We start from the raw sequence: 5,444 nt of genomic DNA, 5'->3' as shown, positions 1-5,444 counted from the left end.
ACACCGCTGGGCCCTCCCCGCTTCCTGCCGGGATCGGACACCGCCGGCGGCCCCGGCCCTGCTGGGCTTCATCAGCCTCAGGAATTGCTCCGAAGGAGGGGCTGGGGGCTTCCTCTTGGCCTTCGTCTCCCTGGCGCTGGGGCTCGGCTTCTACCTGCGCCAGAAGGTGAGGGGGGTCCCAGGGGGTCGTGTGTCCCCCCCAGAGCGTCTGTGCCCCCCCGGGGACCCCCCACCCCGGTGTCACCCCCTTTTCTCTCCCCACAGAGCTCCTGAGCCGGCGGCGGCCGCAGTCCCTCCCCAGGCACACGAGGATTTTGGGGGGGTCGTGTGTTCCCCCCGCCCCTGCTTTTATTCTGACACAACCCAGCTGCTCCCAGTGATCCCAGTAAAGCTTCCCAGTTCTCCCCAGTCCTGGTTATTGGGGGGCACTGGGGGAGGGGCTTGGGGGGAATCCCGAGGGGTGGAGCCGGGTTTGGGGGGGGCAGAACCGGCTCTGGGATGGATCGGGAATGGGGACCCCCCTGTGTCCCTCTGTGTCAACCCCCTCTGGGGGAGCTTTGGGAGGGCACCTGCCCCTCAATAAAGCACCCAGTTCACACCAAAAGGTGCTGGGACCTCCCTAGAATCTCCCCACAGCCCCTCAAGGACCCCCAAACACACTCAAAGCCCACCCAGGACCCCAACCAACCCCTTTTCTGAGGGGACATCTCTGGGCACTGGTGGTGCTGGGAGACCCCCAGCTGCGGGTGAGGAGCTCTCGGGTGAGTGGGGGGTGGGAAGGGGGCGGTCGGTGGGAAAAGGGGGGTCAGAGGGAAGAAAAGGGGTGGTGGGACCCCAAACTGAGTGGGAGGGGAGTGGGACCCCTGAAAGTGGAGGGGGTGGAGCTCTGAGGATTGGAGGATGATGGGAAATGGGTGGGAGAGGTCAGAACAGTGGGGAAAGGGGAGGGTGGGACCCACAAACTGAGCATGAGGGGGCTGGGGAGGGGGGAGATGATGTGGAAGGGGTGGGAGATGGGGAAAAAACAGAGGTTGGGACCCCAAAACTGATCAGGGGAAATTGAGGATTGAGGGGAAAATGGGAAAGTGGGAGGAACAGGGAGAAGGGTGGAAAAGGGGGGGTGGTCTGGTGGGTCTGACGGTCCCATGGGGGTCTTTGGGCACAGGGGGATTGGGAAAGGGGGCTGGCCCACCTGAACTCCCAACTTCCTGAGGGGTGCTGGGGGCTGATGGATCCAATCTCAGCCTTGGATTATGACAACACTTTCAGTTTAGAGGAATTACAGAGGTGTGACTGAACCACTTTTGTCCCCACCTTTTAATGATGGCAAATCAGATCTATTGATACAAATGAATTATTTACGGTTACAAAAGAACAGACAAAAGATCTTCATCAGAATTATTTACTGCACAATAGAAACTAAAACTACCAGGAGTACAGAATAAGATAGGACAGGCCTCTACACTAAAGCAATTGTTGAAGCAATTCTATTCAAGTTGGCACAACAGCAATAATTCTTAATTAGAGATGGATGGAACTCCCCCAGACCAACGCTGGTGGGGAGATCTCTGCTCTCAACCTCCAGCAGTGACCTTGGGGGGTCCCCAGCCAAGGCAGGAATCTCCACATACCCCACAAGAAGGGTTCTGTTGGAAGAACCTGCCCCAGGGAAACGGGACTGGCCCTTTGTGGTCAAAAGGGATGGACTGACAGTCACTGGACTCCAGGGGTTGCCTCACCATCAGGGGCTTCATTCGAGGTAGAAGCAGCAGCCAAAGCTCTTCCCACAGTCCAGGCACTGGTAGGGTTTCCCCTACCGGTGAGTCCATTCATGTGAGGCCAAGTTACACCTCTGGGTGAAGCTCTTCCCACACTCCCCACACTTGTAGGGCCTCTCCCCGGTGTGGATGCGCTGGTGGGTATGAGGTTGGAGTTCCGGTTGAAGCCCTTCCCGCAGTCGGTGCAGCGGAAGGGCCTCTCATCCGTGTGCGTCCGCTGGTGCAGGAGGAGATTCCCGCTGGTCTGAAACCTCTTCCCACATTCCAAGCACTTGTAGAGTCGTTCCCCAGTGTGGATGCGTTGGTGGCGGATCAGGTGGGAGTTCTGCCTGAAGCTCTTCCCACATTCCAAGCAATTGTAGAGCTGTTCCCCGGTGTGGATGCCCTGGTGGGTGATAAGGCTGGACCTGCAGTTGAAGCTCTTCCCACATTTCAAACACACATAGCGCTGTTCTCCAGTGTGGATGTGCTGGTGTCGGATCAGGCTGGAGCTCTGGCTGTAGCTCTTCCAACATTCCTCACACGTGTAGGGTCGCTCCCCAGTGTGGATCATCTGGTGTCGGATCAGGCTGGAGCTCTGCCTGAAGCTCTTCCCACATTCCCCACATGTGTATGGACGTTCCCCAGTGTGGATGTGCTGGTGTCGGAGCAGGTTGGTGCTCTGGCTGAAGCTCTTCCCACATTCCAAGCACCTGAAAGGCTTCTGCCTGCTGGGAGGCTGCTCAGGGACCACCATGTCGGAGTTCCCCCTCAACCTCCAGCCGCCTTCCCGGCACAGGTTGGCTCTTTCCTCCTCAGAGCACCCTGGGCTGGCTTTGGAGCCCCTCCTGCGGGAGGATCTCTGGGTCTTTTCCTCCCAGCTGCCTTCCTGTGCCGTGGAGCCCTTCAAAACGGCCTCTCCCACCAGGCTCTGCCGGGGGGATTTGTCCTCTGGGCTCTCCATCCTGAGCTCGGGGCCTGGGGCAGGAAGCAAGAAGGACAGGGAGGGGATTTGCCTCCGGCCCACAGGGAAGGCCAAGGACATCCCCCCAACTCCGGCCCCGGCAGGACGGCGGCGGCAGCGGGGTTGTCCTGCAGCCGGGGGCCATGCTGGGCTGCCAGAGCCAGCACAACACCCGCCCAAAGGGCCACTGACTTCCTCCTCACCTGCCTGGGGGGCCCAAGGCATCTTCCTCTTCCTCGCAGCCTCCTCCTCCATCCGACCAAGTTTTGGGAAGGACAAATCCTGATGGGGGGAAAACAAGGGCTGAGCGTGTTGGCTTGGGGGTTCCTCCTGCCCAAGTCCATCTCTAGAACTCACCGGGCATCCTGTGACCATAAAAACCTCCAAAACACCAAGATTGAGCCCAGAAAAACCCAGACCACCCAGATTCAGGCAAAAAGCCCTCAGAAATGGCAAGATGAACTGCCTCCAATCTTCAAAAAGTTAAGGTTCAGCCAAAAAATACTCCAAACTATGAACATTTAGCCCAAAAAAACTCTCGCAGGAATTCCCCCTCTCTGGTCTCTCCTCTGTGGGGTTCGAAGGCTCTCCCATGTCTGGGATGCTGGGGGTCCCACTTAGGGATGCTGGGAGTGTTGGGGGTCCCAAGGGTCCCTTCTCCTCTGACTCTCGCCTTCCGGGTGCTGCGTTCCCAGACATTCCCCCTCTCCAGGTTCTCCACTCTGTTTCCTGGGGATCCCAGGGGTCCCCACTCTCCAGGCTTCCCCTTCTCCACGCCCCCCATTTCAGGCTCCTGGGGGTCCCGGGGCTCCTCCCTCTCCGTGCTCCCCCCCCAGGCTGCTGGGGGTCCCCCAGCTCTGGCATTGCCCTGCTTTGCCCTCCACCCTCGGCAGCTCCCGGGCTCCACACCCACCCCCGGCACTCCTGGGGGGGCCCCAAAACCGCTGTGTCCCCCCCGCCGGCACCGGGCTGACAATGGAGCCGGCGGGGCCTGACCCAGCAACACCAACCCCCACCGTGGGGGGGGACCCGCATCCCCCCACCCACCGCCGGGGCTCTGCCACCAACCCAGCCCGGCACCCCCAAAAAACACCTCCCGACAACCCCTAAGAGCCCCCAAGGGCACAGCCCTGCACAAGGGCCGGCTGTGCCCAAAGCAACCAAACAGCCCCACAGGTGGGGGAACACCAGAGGCTGCCCCAGGGCAACGAGAGCAGGGAGTGGATCGGGCCCCCTGACACGTGGGCGGGCTCTGGATTCAGCCTGACCAGGGGCAATTTGGCACCAACAGCACAGCCCCGACTGCTGGCTCGGCACAGGGGGCCCGAGCTCCCCCCTCTCCAGGTTCTCAGGGCTCTTGCAGCTCCCCCCTCTCTCCAGCCTCCCCCACTCTCCAAGGATCAAGGCAAGTGTCCCCAGCAGGAATCAGCAACCGGCAATATGCACAAAAGGCCCCCTTGAAAATTTCAGGGGAGTGTCCTGCAGGGAGGGGACAGTATCACCCCACCAGGGCAGGGCTGGCAAGTGGGAGGCTGCTCCAGGGCTCTGCAAGAGGCCTCTTGCTCTGCTCGGCCCCAGCACTGGCTGGTCCCAACACCCCCGGCTGCCCCCGGCCCTGGGCAGCTCTGCTGCCACAGGCTGTGCCCTCACCGTGGCCCTGCAATGGCCCTGCCTGTCCCTCACCCGTGGCCCTGCCCGTGGCCCTGTCCCTTGGTTCTCTCCCTGCCAGCTGAGTGTGGGGCACACGGGCTGGGAGTCCCTCCCAAGCCCCCCGGGCAGCCGGCGTTGGCTGGGGGGATGTGAGGGCTGGGCCTGCTCAGCACAGCCCCGGCCTCGTGCCCAGCGCCTCTTTCCTGCCCCACACAAGAGCTTCCCGGCCCCCCCAGGGCTCCCCTGCTGCTGCCTCTGCTCCTGGCCCTGCCTTTGCTGCTCCCTTGGCTGGGGCAGCGGCTGCAGGGGGGGGATGGCAGCAGCTTCAGCTCCACGGCACTTCCTGGGGGGAGCTCAACCCGGGGGGGATGGGCAGGGACCTGATGGGGATGGACAGGGGCCCAGCAGGGTGTGCTGGTTTAAAAGTTAACCAGCAAGGCAAAATGAACTCAATTCAAAAGAGAGATTTATAAGTCAGAATAACAATTTATTAAAATAATGCAATAAGTGCAAGTATACAGACAGACAATTGGTTTTAACCCACAAAACCCAAATGTACAAACCCAGCACCCTGGGGTATGAACAAAAGTGGTGTACCTTGGCCCACCCCCCGAGTCCAAAGCAAAGGGAGAGGGAATAAACCTGCTGGTGGGAGAGCTGCTGCAGTCTGGTCAGAAGTGGTGATTGCAGTCCAGTCGAGGGTGGTGGTCTCAGCCTGGTTGGGAGCAGCGGTGGTCTGCTGTCTTCCTCTGGGTCCCACGAGAGAGAGCCCCAAGGCTCTGAAACTCCCAGTTATATACTCTCCAGTTCAGGCGGGAGTGCTCAGTCCCTCCCTCAGAGTAGGGAATTCCATAAAAGGGCATGTGGATGCTCAGTCCCTCTTATCAGAGCGGGGAATTCCATATAAGGATATCAGAGCGGGGAATTCCATAAAAGGGTACAGGAACATCTTCCCACCTTGCAGGCCTCTACTGACAGCAGTTTTTGGGAAATGGCATGGAGGCTATAGAATACACAGTTTTGGGTTACACCCATCCAGGGATGAATTGGTCCCAGCCGTTCTAACCAGGACA

General features: G+C 60.1%; 1 pseudogene; it reads right to left on the bottom strand.

The window, feature by feature from the left end:
• Nucleotides 1-1,813: 1,813 nt before the first annotated feature.
• LOC113980477 lies at nucleotides 1,814-2,660 on the bottom strand (annotated as a pseudogene).
• Nucleotides 2,661-5,444: the final 2,784 nt, after the last annotated feature.

This window comes from Neopelma chrysocephalum, unplaced genomic scaffold (assembly GCF_003984885.1).
Source record: "Neopelma chrysocephalum unplaced genomic scaffold, ASM398488v2 Primary Assembly neopelma1_94339, whole genome shotgun sequence".
Lineage (NCBI taxonomy): Eukaryota > Metazoa > Chordata > Aves > Passeriformes > Pipridae > Neopelma > Neopelma chrysocephalum.
Note: the sequence above shows the minus strand (reverse complement) of the source record. Positions and strands in the feature narration are given on the sequence as shown.